Source organism: Xenopus laevis, chromosome 2L (assembly GCF_017654675.1).
Source record: "Xenopus laevis strain J_2021 chromosome 2L, Xenopus_laevis_v10.1, whole genome shotgun sequence".
Taxonomy (NCBI): Eukaryota; Metazoa; Chordata; class Amphibia; order Anura; family Pipidae; genus Xenopus; species Xenopus laevis.
The window spans coordinates 15,284,045-15,299,506 of record NC_054373.1 but is presented as its reverse complement, the minus strand read 5'-3'; the positions used below and the strand labels follow the sequence as shown (position 1 = coordinate 15,299,506).

At 40.6% G+C, this 15,462-nt stretch overlaps 1 protein-coding gene across 6 annotated transcripts in view; it reads right to left on the bottom strand.

The window, feature by feature from the left end:
* Positions 1–15,462, bottom strand: part of tiam1.L (T cell lymphoma invasion and metastasis L homeolog) — a 228,642-nt gene that overhangs the window by 102,617 nt on the left and 110,563 nt on the right. For 2 of the 6 annotated variants that reach the window (XM_018245946.2, XM_018245950.2), the window contains exon 1: positions 7,359–7,552. The exons of 3 other annotated variants lie outside the window; for them this stretch is intronic. The gene's annotated coding sequence lies outside the window, so the exon portion shown is untranslated. Of the gene's footprint in view, positions 1–7,358; positions 7,556–15,462 lie in introns of those variants that run through there. One more of the 6 variants, XM_018245951.2, reaches the window with a different exon arrangement.

The following is a 15,462-nucleotide window of genomic DNA, read 5'->3' as shown; positions in this document are numbered from 1 at the left end:
TCGGGGTAGACCCTCATCAATAAGCCAATGCATTTGTCACTCCTTAGAGATTTTCAGACCTGCCTGATTGACATCTGCTCCGTTTTCAGTCCAGTAGGCCCATCAGAGGGGCCCATATATGAGCCAATAGGCCCGTCAATGGCCACCTCAAGACTGAACGCTACTTTTTTTACCTAGGCCAATGCGATTTTATTCCTAAAATGAACCCCAGCTTGGGGGAAAATACTCAGAGGTATTACCTCTGCCTTGGAGGCACTCATATAAGTGGAATTAGTCCCAGACTGGATGTGAAGTTGTTCCTACAGAATTATAGGGGCCTGTGGCAGGGGGAGTAATAGATACCACACACATTGTGTAATCTTTATAAATACACGTTGATAATGATAATAATAACAATCTGTAGCCTTTCAGCTGTTGAACTGCAGATGTTGGAGGACAGGTTGTTATACAATCCCCCTATGTATTGAGTTTTCAGCCGAGTTGTATGTTTTTATAAAGGGAAAGTGTTTCCTCTTATCCCGAAGTCAGTGACCCAGGACACTAGCACACTGGAGACTCGCTACAAAGACACACACACTCAAAAGAAAACATTGTAACTTATAGAAACTGTGTTACTCTTTCATTGTATAAAATATAAAATGTACTGAAGCAGCAGGAACACAAACTGATGCCACACAAGCAGCCTGGCTGGCAACAGACAAGGGAGTGTTACGTTCTATTGATTACAATGACAGCTGGATTTAATCCATACAAATTAAGGTAGAGAAAGCCGTTATCCAGACAGCTCCAAATTACAGAAAGGCCATCTTCCATAGACTCCATTTTATCCAAATAATCATATTTTTCTAAAATTATTTCCTTTTTTTCTGTAATAATAAAACAGTAGCTTGTACTTGATCCCAACTAAGATATAATTAATCATATTTGGAAGCAAAACCAGCCTATTGGGTTTATTTAATGTTTAAATGATTTTCTAGTAGACTTAAGGTATGAAGATCCAAATTACAGAAAGATCCCTTATCCAGAAAACCCCAGGTTTGGATATCAGGTTACATATCTTAATTATACTAAAACCAGGAAATCCACAATTATTAAAAATTTAAAAAAAAAAAGAAAAACATTTTGACACTGATGCTTTAAGAAAACACAGCGGCCATTTCTTCTTTATGGCTTTAATAAAACATAGTAAACATAGTAAGTTAGGTTGAAAGAACACACACGTCCATCAAGTTCAACCTTTAAATTCTATATATAACCTGCCTAACTGCTAGTTGATCGAGAGGAAGATGAAAAACATCATGTGAAGCCTCTCCAATTTGTCTCCGAGGGGGAAAAATTCCTTCAACCCGTCAACCATAGCAGAAAAATATTTGCTGTGATCTTTGGGTGGAAATGTAGAGTATTTAAGTTTTCACATAGCGTGATAAAAAGAAAAACAAAAATACTGGAGGTCGAGTTATTCCCAGGTGTCTCTTTAATACAGAAGGATAACAATAGCAGCAGTCAGTCCCTAGAGCGCTACTGAACGCAGGTTACAAAAATCCAACATGTAAAGTGATACAGTCCTGTTTGTTATGCTCCGAAACCAGAGCTGTAAATTGGGATCACTTCAGTTATTTCTGAGGGGGCCGTACAGAGAGTAAAAGTGAATGCCTTGCTCCCTCCTCCCCGGAACCCAAAGGGTTACAGTGGCTTTGCTGTTAATTATAAAGGATTGTCTCTGCCAAACAAAAGATAATCACTTATACTCTTCTAAACATGCTCAGACAGAGAAGAGAATGATTAAAAACAAAAATCAAAAGGTAAATAAGAAGATACATACATGCAGACTTTAAAGGCAGAGACACACTGTGGCAACAAATCTCCTCTTCTTTGGGGCGACTAATCTCCTCGAACTGCCTCCTCGCCGGCTAGAATGGAAATAGCCAACGGGATGGCACTTTAAGCACTTCGTTTTCCGAAGTCGCCTCACGAGGAAACTTCTGGCGACTTCGGAAAATGAAGTGCTCCAAGTGCCATCCCGCCGGCGATTTAGATTCTAGCCAACGGGAAGGCAGTTTGGGGAGATTAGTCGCCCCGAAGAAGAGGAGATTTGTCGCCGGGCGACAAATCTCGCCGAAGCGCAGCATGTCTCTGCCCTAAAAGGGTGTGTTTTTTAAAGGGGAACTCCACCCAAAACTGCGGTTTTGCAAGGAAAATTTAATTTAAAGCAAGTTTAGAGAAAATGTTTATTCGTTGTAAATGTAATTTCTATTGAAACTAGAATCTGACAGTTTTGTGTGCTACTGGCTTTGACTCCTGAAACAATGTTGCAACCAAGTTACAGACCAGAAGGAAAACTAACTCTTGTTACTTTGTTTCAGGAGTCAGACCCAGAGAACAGAGAAGGAGAAACAAAAGCTGCTTTATACAAGGCCAGATTTCTTGTGGTTGTTCACCTTTGGGTTAACTTTTAGTATGACGCAGAGAGCGATAGTCTGAGAACATTTGCAATTGGTTTTCATTATTTATTACTTGTGGTTTTTGAGTTATTTAGCCTTTTATTTGGCAGCTCTGCAGATTGCAATTTCAGCAATCTGGTTGCTAGGCTCCAAATTACCCTAGCAACCATGCACTGATTTGAATAAGAGACTGGAATATAATCAGGGGAGGGTCTGAATTGTAGCATTAGTAATAAAAAGTTGCAATAACAATAAACCGATAGGCTTAAAGGGCATTTGTTTTTTAGACGGGGTCAGTGAAAACTGGAAAGAGTCAGAAGAAGAAGAAACTATACAAAATAAATAATGAAGACCAAGTGAAAATTTGCTTAGCATTGGCCATTCTATAACATCCTAAAAGTTAAACTTAGGTGAAGTACACCTTTAACATTCCTTGTTCCGCAGTTGTTGCAGAATTACAACAGAAGAACACCTTGAACCTTGATTTCAGGATGGGGGCTTATGGAAGTGCAAAATATTGGCACCCAAGTTTAAGACTCAACGGTATAAGGGCTCAGAATTGTGCAACATTGGGTTTGATATAGGAATGCAATGTGCAATAAATAAATAAATAAGAACAGGTGCAAAGATCTGCACCTCTCCCATGATGAATACAGTGCTACCTGCATGTGGTACTATTGTATTGCATCTGGTTTCCCGCAAGCACTTTGTCTGCCTTCTCCTCCCAGCACGTGAGCCCAACTGTATCCAGCAGCGCAAATAAGAAGAAATATTGAAAGTAAAGAGGAATGGGCCTCTAGGCTCCAGCCCATGTAGGGTAGCCTGTGCATTAATCCGATCCTGGCTGGGGCAATATGTGGGCCTTCACTTTGGATGCATCAGAGATGCAAACTAGGAAGCATTGGTCTGAACAAGGTGCTACAGAAAAGCAGAAAGCAAAGGGCTGCCTTGTGCTCAAATGCTTATAAGCACCAGTACCATCACTTCCCATTCAAGTGAATTGGAGCCGCAACACAGGACTTGGGATCTTCTATATCGGCAGAGAATACACCCCTGATTATGCCTCCCTATGTGAGCACAAAAGCAGCTTTCCCAAACGAACTGTTGTTAAACACACAGACACACTTACAAATAGTTTTCATGATACAGGTATTGGATCCGTTATCCGGAAACCCGTTATCCAGAAAGCTCCGAATTACGGAAAGGTCCATAGACTCCATTTTATCCAAATCCAATTTTTTTAAAAACGATTTCCTTTTTCTCTGTGATAATAAAACAGTAGCTTGTACTTGATCCCAACTAAGATAGAATTAATCCTTATTGGAAGCAATACCAGCCTATTGAGTCTATTTAATGTTTAAATGATTTTCTAGTAGACTTAAGGTATGAATATGCAAATTACAGTTAAATCCATAATCCGGAAAACCCCAAGTCCCGAGCATTCTAGGTCCCATTCCTGTACTATATAAAAACAGGACTTTACATGTCCTTAGAACCAAGATCCCATTCTAATTACTGCCCTGAGAGATACTGAGACAGCAATGATGTGCAACACATGAATGGGGGCATCAGAACAGAGAAGCTAATCCTTCCAGTAACAGAGGATTACACTTTATTGCTCTGCTACATCTTTATTCTAAATACAACTTCCAGGAGGCGTCATACGAAATGTTCACAGATCCGTCATTTGCATTTGAGTTTGTTGCCAAGCCCCATGTTATGTATTTATGTAAAGTGTGAAACCCGGAGAAGGGAAAGTGATCATTAACCCTTACATCAATGTTATAGGGGCCATGCTAGGACAAAGGGAAACACTCATCCAGCTCTGAGTTTTGGAAGGGGGGTGAGAGTAAAGGAACAATAAAGTGCCACCAGGCAGGGGTTACTAAGGAGATATCCCAGAAATTCTAGGCTGTTTGGTACCATAAATCCATGAAATTCTAGGCTGTTTGGTACCATAAATCCATGTTATTGATAGATGAGATACCACTGTCCCTTTTATGGCTGCATTCAGGAAGTCTATGGTCTAAAGCAGGGGTCCCCAACCTTTTTAACCAGTGAGCCACATTCAAACGTAAAAAGAGTTGGGGAGCAATGAAGCATGAAAAAGTCCCTTGGGTGCCAAATAAGAGCTGTGACTGGCCATTTGCTATCCCCTATGAGGACTGGCCGCCTACAAGAGGCTCTATTTTGTACTATACTTTGCTGTATGCAATTAAAACATGCTTTAAAGCCTAGAATTAAAAAATAAACACCTGCTTTGAGGACACTGAGAGCAATATCCAAGGGGTTGGAGAGCAACATGTTACTCAAGAGCCACTGGTTGGGGATCACTGGTATAAAGGCTGGTCTTGTCACAAGCTGGGGAAGTCACAGCATTAAAGGGCACCATGCCTTTGGCCTCATGCTTTTATATGGTCATGGAACTCCTCTGTGACTTATCCTTATATTTTACAATAGGGGGTACTTTATTCACTATATTATTCTAAGCACAACAGATCAGTATAAACTAACTGCTGATAGGCTGATCTGGGTTACTGGATAGTGCCCAATTTGTCTAGAGTCTAGATGTTATAATATATATATATATATATATATATATATATATATATATATATATATATATATATATATATATATATATATATATATATTTATATTAAGCAGGTTGTATATAGTTTTGCCAACTTTTTTGGAAAAAAAATACCGGCCTTCCTATATATTGATCTTTTTTTCTCGATTAATAACATACCGACCAGGTGGCAACCCTAGTTGTATAAAAGCTAGGTGTATGCCAAGTAGAGCCGTGTAGGCTGCCAGTCCACATGGAGGCTACCAAATATCCAATGGCACCCCAGGAACTTTTTTTTTATGCTCGTGTTGCTCCCAACTCTTTTTACATTTAAATGTGGCTCACGAGTAAGAAAGGTTGGGGACCCCTGCCCATACTGTAAGCGCCGGGTTTTTAGGTTCTATGTTCTAAGACAAAGCGTCACAGCAAATAACAGTAAAAAAGCAGAAAGCTCCAAACTTTATACCACTGTGCATGAACAGGCAGGGTTAAGCTCCCAGTGCATGCAACTGCCAGCAGATAAAAATCACTGTTACCAGTTTATCCCTTTAATCCCTGATCTTTATGAAAAATACATTGTATAGGGTTGTGCTGATACTTATATATATTTCGTCTGTAGTTAAATGAATGAGCTGGAAACCCAAAGAGTTCCGGGCAGCAAACTTTACAGCCCTGCAAGTATATCAGAATTATAACCAGCAGCACCCGATACCACTCAGGAGACTACAACTCCATCCCCGTGGGTACAGATGTGCTCCTTTTGAAGTCACAGGATGATTATTTCTCCTGCGCTACATCCAAATTGGATCTGAAAGTGTCAGGGGTCCTGGAGAGGACAAGTCCAGTCCCTTTTATGTTTGGAGTTTTCCCGCAACACCTCATTTCCCACCCTGCAACAGATCAATGGACATTTGGCCCAGGCAGGGTTATAGGTCACAGATCCAATGTAAAAAGGGGATCGGGCAGATAAAACAAGCTCTGATCTTCACTTCCTACAGCTTTTGAGGCAGGCACAGAAAAATCCATGGAGAGCAGAGAGGAGACAAGGTGACACCGAAAGAGATTAGCAAATGCCTTACAGATGTAACCACATTCATCCAGCTGCTGCTCCATTTCCGGTATTACCAGTAGTTTCACAATTGCCCTTTTAATGCAACTGCCGATGACACAGACACACCGAGCATGTGCTATCTGAGTGTTCCAACTCAACAGCCGGACTTACCTCGCGAGTCCTACAGAACGTACTGTGACCTCAAAGCAATAGTTATGACCTTCAATATACGTCCCTCTTCCTAAAATAATCCCATTTCTAGTGAATGTAAACACATCCAGTGCTACAGCGTAACCGGAGCGATTATAAAGGGAGCCCGAGACGCTTGAAACAATATTGTTACTTGTGTAGTTATTTCAGTTCAACATCAGGGGGGTCCGATTATTTTTACTCTTTACATACCGTGGTTACCAAAAACACAGAACTTTCTTTTTTCTGTAATCGACCGGCAAAGTGGAAATTATGAGTTTAAAGCTAAAAACAGCAGCCCCAGTGATCCCAAGTAAACATGAGCCTGTCCTGATCGGGTTACAGGAAAATACCGTCCAACGTTCCACTTTAATTCAGTATGAAAAACGTATTGTGCAGGGGGTGTGCTCAGGTTTCAGCAGCCCTGGATTCCCTGCAAAAGGGAAGACACACACACTATGTGGATTTGCGGAGACTGTGGCTTTTCCCTACTGTCCATGTAAAGGGGAAATATACCAAGATTTCTGTGCTGCGTGTTAAGAGGAATATAAGTGCTTTACAGAGATCGCACATTACCCGCATCAGTCCCTGCCAGTCCCCAGTGGAGCTTACAATCTATTAGAAGGAACAACCCCTATGAGGGCTTATTACATTGGCTAGAGACACGTGACAGCATAAAGGGGAATGATAGAAGAAAAAACAAATGTAAAAAGCCTTGCACTCGTGTTTTTAGGGAAAGGGGAATGTCAGGGGGTTTGCAGTGATCAATAACCCTAAAGTTTCTTTTTATATATATATATTACTTTTTAAACTACAACTCACAGCATGCTGTTACTGTCCTTATAACCAAACTCCCTCCTGTCATTTATAATCTACTTCCATTCTATAATAACCATATCCACACGGACAATTAGCAAAACATGCTTTTTCATATAACACATACACATCATACATTGCCGGTTGTTTTAATACCCCATGAAGACAAAAAAAAAAAAAAGACACACAGCCTTCAGAGCAAAGGTAAGTTTTTTGCCCCTCAATTCTGTTGGATTTTTCTAAATTTCCCCCAAAAAGTAAGGCTGGCTGAAGAGAAAGGCAGACTTACCCATTGTGTGTGAGCTTGCAGGCTTTTCCTCGCTCGCTTGCACATGCTGTAACTCCACACTCCGTGCACTAATGAGAAACCTCTCACAAGTCACTGAATGGATTTCTGGCTGCCAGAGCTGTGGGTGGATCTCTAAGTTTCAAGTGAAGATGAGACGGGCCATTTGGGGAGTGTTTTTTTTTTTTGTTTTTTTTTTGTAACTCCCTTCCTCCTTTTATTCTGTTTGCCTGGCCTTCTGGTATTTAGTCACACACATAACAACTGTGGCTTCTGGGAACCTGTTCTTGACCATCCTGCAGTGGGGTGGGGGGTGCTGACCCCCTGCGAGCTTTATCTAATTGTCTAGCGGGATGTCCCAGCTGGGTGACAGAAAATTTGCAAGTTTAAGGAAAGCAGTGCAGGTAGCTGGAGCACAAGACAAAGGGGCTTTCTAGTCATTCGTACTGACCCCCCACCCCCAACAAAGAATTTAGGATGGTAGCAAAGTGCCTGGGAGATGCCATTTAAAAGATTAGGTTATTAAATTAGGCATTTTGGTGTCAGAACAGACTAATAGAATTTTCCCCTATTGTTGCCCTCTGTTTAAACAAGCCACCCCCCAACCTCATAATGAGTTAATATATTTAACTTTCTTTATTTTGCCTTATATGGACAGAGCGGAGAGCATAATGTATGTTTGCATTGAAGCATATGGTTGGGAGATGCCACATTGCTTCCCTTACGGTCAGGAAAGCAATGTTTCATTATATTTAATATTATACGAATAGGAGATGCCCTGTTTTATTATTTAAACAGCAAGAGAGTAGTTTTCTTTTTTGGTATACAGATAAAAGGTAGGAGCTATCATACTGCTTCTCTATAAACATGTCTCTTGAAACAGGAGCAAGGGGCAGCCTATATCATCTGATGACTGAAGAAGACAGTTGCAGTTTCCATCCAGAGCAATCATATTCCATTTAAATAGGTTGTTCACCTTTAAATTAACCTTTACTATGATATAGCGAGTGATATTCTAAAGCAATTTGCAATTGCTTTTCATTTTTTATTAGCTACGGTTTTTGAGTTATTTAGGTTTTCATTCAGCAGCTCTCCAGTTTGCAATTTCAACAATCTGGTTGCTAGGGTCCAAATTCCCCTAGCAACCATGTCCTGATTTGAATAAGAGACTGGAATATGAATAGGAGAGGCCTGAATAGAAAGATGAGAGATAAAAAGTAGCAATAACTTTGTATACTTACAATATTTGTTTTCAGATGGGGTCAGTGAAGCTGGAAGGAGTCAGAAGAAGGCAAATAATTCAAAAATGATAAAAAAGAAAAAATGAAGGCCAATTGAAAAGTTGCTTAGAATTAGTCGTTTCAGAATATACTAAAAGGTAACTTGAAGGTGAACCACCCCTTTAAAGTAATCACACAATGGCTGGTGAAGGGGCTCATTCTCAGAGGGGAGGTCGACCATTAAGAATGACAAACAAATGACCCAGCCAATCCTCTCCCTCGGCATGTGGCCAACTTCAGCTGCAGTCTCACACTTCACTTTTATTTAAAGGGGGATCAAAAGGAGACAAAGACCTACTAATGCATTTTGCCTTTAATCTGTTTATCTGCGTCTTAACTCTTTCCAAGCCATACCCCCCACGTATGGCAGATAAACAGGGTCAAGTATTTCACTGCTTTTGATGTCTTTGTTGTATCAAATAATGACACTATATGGCTCATTTTCAAAGTGCAACCACAGTCGACTAAATATTGCTGCAATCATCGCATGCTATACTATGCCGTTGAGAGTGATATTTTGAGACAATCTGCAATTGGTTTTCAATTTTTATTATTTGTGGGTTTTGAGTTATTTAGCCTTTTATTCAGCAGCTCTCCAGTTTGCAATTTTTGCAATCTGGCTGCTAGGGTACAAATTCCCCTAGCAACCATGCATTGATGGAAATAAGAGACTGGAATATGAATAAGAGTGGCCAGAATAGAAAGATGAGTAATAAAAAGTAGCAATAACAATAAATATGTAGCCTTACAGAGTATTTATTTTCAGATGGGGTCAGTGACCCCGATTGGAATGCTGGAAAGAGTCAGAAGAAGGCAAACAATCTAGCACTACACAAAAAATAAATAATGAAGATCGAAAAGTTTCTTAGAAGTGGCCATTCTACAACATACTAAAATGTAACTTAAAGGTGAACCACCCTTTAATCCCTCCATGTGCCATTGCCCCTATTTCTACCTACTGTTGCTATGTCTGGTCAAATTATTTTCAGGCCCCAGGGCAAGCGACCCTATTTGCGACCCTATTTGCAAGACAGCTCTGTTTGCACCAGCCAACTGTTCAGTAACTACTATGCAAATACTGTTCCCAAGCACAGATACAGAAAACACCTCCTATCCCCTGCAGTGTGGCTGCAATTGTATTAGTGTCTACATATACTGCATTCACATAGGTAACCCTACATTAGCAAATACATAATACAATTATCAAAGGTCAATGGAAGCAGTTGATGAAGATTAAGGGAGAATTAAAGGCCTACAAAGAACTGCTATACACATTAAGGGCAGAGACACATGGAGATTCGGGGAGATTAGTTGCCCAGCGACAAATCGCCTCTTCTTTGGGCGACTAATCTCCCCAAACTGCCTTCCCGCCAGTTACAATCTAAAGGTGGCCATACACGGGCAGATTAAAGCTGCCGATCTTGGTCCTTTAGACCGATTCATCCGATATTGCCCAGCTGTTAACGGGCATATCGGGTTAAGATCCCCTCTTTTGGCAACCTTGCCAAATGAGCGGATCTTATAGTATATGGTCACCTTTAATTGCCGGCGGGATGGCACCTGGAGTGCTTTGTTTTCCAAAGTCGCCCGAAGTTGAATCACGAGGAAACTTAAGGCAACTTCTGAAAAAATTAAGCGCTCCGAGTGCCACCCTGCCGGCGATTTAGATTCTAGCAGGCGGGAAAGCAGTTCGGGGAGATTAGTCGCTCGAAGAAGAGGTGATTTGTCGCTGGGCAACTAAAACTTCCCGAATCTTCACGCGTGTCTCTGCCCTAAAGTACTGTCTCCATAATGCTGCTTTAAATTAACTGGACATATAGTAGCCCTATAGTAGGGGACAATCTCAGCTGCCACACTTTGGATTGAAAAGGAAAATTGATTTATGTAGTTAGAGGGAGCAAATGTCATGCATTTTGGGTCCCATGTATTTTCTACTAAAACAGTGGGATAAATGCCCAATGTCAGCTATGCCTAAAAGAGGTGTTTTTTTTTCCCCGTGTGCCGGTAGAATTAAATATAAAGTTTCCAATTTCTTCTCCATTCTTAGGAGTTTGGAAACGTTTAGAAACATGTCTCAAGTTTACGAGATGGGCAGTGGTTGTTTATTAGCTATATTTTTCCATTTCACAGTAGGAAGGGAGGGGCTGCTAACAGTTAAAGAAAAAAAAATCAATAAATAACTGGGAGCCTTTCAATAGTTTGGGGGAGTAGCAAGCAATGATATAGACAAACACTGTCTATTACAGCGTTATAAAATAGTCTCCCGTTTTACAGCTCCATAGGGAGTCAGGTATAGTCCATTGAAAGAGGGATGTCCCCTGCTGTGAGGAAGATCAGGGAGGGAACCCCGAGGGCAGGAGATCTAGGGGCTGACTGCATTGGTGGAAATAATGAAGACGCCGCCATCTCCAATTGTTCAGAAGGCAAATAGATGATCAGAATAATAGTCATATTCTCCTATATGTGCTCAAGTGATCAGCAGCAGGGAGAAAATACATTCAAGGGCTATCCTGAATATAATTTTAACTTAAAGTATTCATGGCCAATGCTCCAATATTTCTATGTGTCATGTGCTTTTAGAAAGAGCCAGCACTTTAGGATGGAACTGCTTTCTGGCCGGCTGTTGTTTCTCCTACTTAATGTAACTGAATGTAACTGAATGTGTCTCAGTGGGACCTGGATTTAGCTACAGAGTGTTGTTTATAGATCTACCAGGGAGCTGTTATCTTGTGTTAGGGAGCTGTTATCTGATTACATTGTTCAGTTGTTAGGCTGCTGGGGGGAAAGGGAGTGGTTATATCACTCCAATTTGCAGTACAGCAGTAAAGAGTGACTGAAGTTTATCAGAGCACAAGTCACATGACTGGGGGCAGCTGGGAAACTGCCAATATGTCTAGCCCCATGTCAGATTTCAAAATTAAATATAACAAAATCTGTTCTCCTGACAACTTCCTTGACTACTTGGTGGTCAGACTGGAAGGAAACTGACCAGCAGGTGGCGCTGTTGTAACAAAATTCATTAATGTTAACAGGACACGTATACCTTAATATCTTGGAATAAAAACAAAATAAATAATGAATGTACATTGCAAAATTTCTTAGAATAGCACCCTCGTTAATTTTACATTCACTTATGTTAAAGGTTTACTTATCCTTTAACGTCAGATTTACCGCACTTTAGTAAATGGACCCCTTCGTTTGTACTTGTGAATAGAGCTGCTGCATCAGTTCTCATAGACAGCAGCCCTGATCTCTGTGCAGATACTGAACTTACTACCTGACCCTCAGTGCATCTATATGTCCCTGGAGGGCAAGGGCATAATTCTACTTCCATTGTTCATGGGATTTTAGAAACATGCCTTGTGTTTTTGGGCTGTGCATTCCATGCTGTGAATACACACGAGGGTGTGGCACTTTAATGATCCTTGGAAGCAAACACTGCACAGTGCAAATAGTCTCATAGTGAAACCCTACATTGCGGATGTGTGCTTTTAAAGGAACAGTAACATCCAAAAATGATCAGTTTCAGATCAGTTTTACCAGTGCAGGGCAACACTACATGCTATTTGCATTACTTAAAAACACTCATCTTTTGGTGTTACTGTTCCTTTAAGGCTCAATCCTGCTTGGAACTGCACTGCACACTGCTCCACACTGCTAATAGGCATACAGCCCTTATATAATATAATATATATAATAGTTTATTATTTATTTTAATTCTAGTTTTTGTGGAGTTTTATCTATTAATGGATTGTTCCCCTTTAAATTAACTTTTGGCATGATGCAGAAAGTAATATTCGGAGACAACTTGTAATTAGCTTTAATTTTTTAACATATTTTTTTTAGTTATTTAGCTTTTTATTCAACATCTCTCCAGTTTCTGATTTCAGCAGCTTATCTTATTGCTAGGGCCCATATTAACATAGCAACCATGCATTGATTCGAATGAGAGGCTGGAATATGAATAGGAGAGGCCTGAACAGAAAGGTGAATAATACAAAGTAGCAATAACAATAAACTAGTAGCCTCAAAGAGCATTTGTTTGTTAGATGTTGGGGTCAGTGACACCATTTGAAAACTGGAAGAAGAAGAAGAAGTAGAAGGCAATTACTTCAGAAACTATAAAAAGGAAAAGATAAAGCCAAATTGAAAAGTTGCTTGGAATTAGCCATTCTATGACATACTATAAGTTAATTTAAAGGTGAACCACCCCTTTTTAAAAGGGGACACCATTATGTGCATAACTAGTAACTTTTGTCACTGTAAATATCTTTTTTTATACACTGGTTTAGGTGCATCTGCCCAGTGAACCTTACAATTATATATTTTCATTTACTCGTGAGTTTGTGGTCATGGGAAGCTTGGAGTTCACTTTAACAACATACACTCGTCAAAACCCTTTTATGTAGAGAACGTTTGTTTCACAGCACAGAACATTCCTTTCCTGTATATTTAAAGGAACAGTAACACCAAAAAATGAAAGTGTTTTAAAGTGATTATCATCTAATATACTAGTAAAAGCTGTGTTTTTGCTTCAAAAAGACTACTATTAGTTTATTTAAGTAAGCTGCTTTGTAGCCACCGGGGCAGCCATTCAAGCACAGGATACACAGTAGATAACAGATAAGTACTACTATAGTTTATATAAATAAGCTGCTGTGTAGCCATGGGGGCAGCTATTCAAGCTGGAGAATAGGCACAGGTAACATAGCACATAACAGATAAGGTCTGTCCAATGCAATGGTGTTTTATCTTTTATTTGTTGTGTATCCTGTGTGTCTTTTCTATTTTTTTTCCAGCTTGAATGGCTTCCCCCATGGCTACACAGCAGCTTGTTTATATAAACTATAGTAGTACTTTTCTGTTATTTACTGTGTATCCTGTGCTTGAATGGATGCCCCCATGGCTACACAGCAGCTTGTTTATATAAACTATAGTAGCACTTATCAGTTATCTACTGTGTATCCTGTGCTTGAATGCCTGCCCCCTGTTTGTTCATGGTGAAACCGACATTAGGAATACGATACACGTTCACTCTTTAACACCAAACATGTTGGGACAAATTACACCATAGCGCAGTATAAGGTCCAGCCAGAGAGTAAAAAAAAAAAAAGTTTAACCATTTCTGCGCCAGACAGAGGCACCCAGGCCCGGGCCTAGGGCAGCAGGATTTTAGGGGGCAGCATGCTGTCCAACTTTACCCACATTGATTCAGAAACACTGAGGATGCGTCGGAGATAAAATAGTGTTTTAAATTTCCAGTGCGCCAATATCCATTGTTCCTGTCAAGATAGGGTTGCCAACTGGCCAGTATTTTACCGGCCTGACCGGTAAAAATGATGCTTGACACCAATGTTATTAATAGGGAAAAATCTAAGTATATAGAAAGGCCGGTATTTTTACCAAAAAAGGTAGCAACCCTAGGTCACTATGATGAAAATTTGTGCGAATAACAGGGAGGGGATGGGGTGACGAACTACAGCGGGCCTAGAGGTACCCGCTATGTAAATGCAGCCCTGGAGGCACTTTAAAGGAGAAGGAAAGTTGTTTACCACTTGGGGGTGCCAAATGTTAGACACCGCCAAGTGATTGTATTTACTTACCTGAAATCCCGGGCCGGTGCCAATATCCAGTGAGCACCACGGAACGCTTCTCTTCCGGGTTTTTCTTTCTTCAAATTTCCCGGGCAGACGCATGCGCAGTAGAACGAAATAGCCGACTTTTTAGTTAAAGTTCAGCTTTTCACACTAATGCGCATGCGCAGCCGCGCAATGAAAGAAGGAGCAGGAAGAGGATCGCTCCATTGTGCTCGCTGGTATAACCCCGGGCCGGTGCAGTTTTCTGCAGATAGGAGCACCGGCCCGGGGATTCAGGTAAGTAAATACAATCACTTGGGGGTGCCTAACATTTTTGCAACCCCAAGTGCTAAACGACTTTACTTCCCCTTTAAAGTTTCAATGGATTGTGATTTTTATTTGCTCACGTTAATAAACAGCGAAGCATTTCTAGAGTTAATCGCTGCTGAACAGAAATCTGTAGCCATCCTGAGCACCGTGTAGGCGTCAGCCATTGCTTATAAATAGAATTGATTGGCTTTCACCAACCGCAAACGTTATTCATGCTGTTGTACAGAGCCAGCCATTTCCATTGTTCCACCAAGTACCTTTATGTATATAATGCGTTAATGTGTAGAATAATGTGGATTCTGATACAAAATGCTCATAAAAACACACATCTGTAAAAAGGGCAAGTGTGAAAGAGCTCTGTGACACATCAGGGCTTCATGTGACGCACGTCCAGATACGCAAATACCTGTAAACGTGTTGCCTGAAACACCAGTTGTTCAGAATCAATATGGTTGTTTTAGGTTTCTTTTTAATCCAGCCAAGGACCAAACCCTTTCTTAAAGATTTGGCTGTATACCAAACCCCACACCACATAAAGGTTGTCTAAAGCCCCCCATAGAGGCAAAGATTATTCTTTGATGAACAACCGATTTCAGTGCAATCCAACCAATCCCTCAAATTATCGCGAGGTTAGTGGGTATGGAACGATCGTGCATCTAGCGATTTTTCGTCAGACATCCGGCAGAAAATTGATCGGCCCGGTTAGAAAATTTTCATCGGTCACAGTGAAATCTGTCTATTGTCCAATTGTTCTGTCATTTTCAATCTAATAAGCTAATTTTTCCACTGTACTTTTTGCCCCCCATCCTCATGGTTCATCAATAACTGCAAATTTCATTAGCCAGGCATGTTCCTCAGCACAAGATTGAGGTCAAAACTCAAACAGGAAGTAGCACAGCTCACTTCCTGTCTCTATTCACG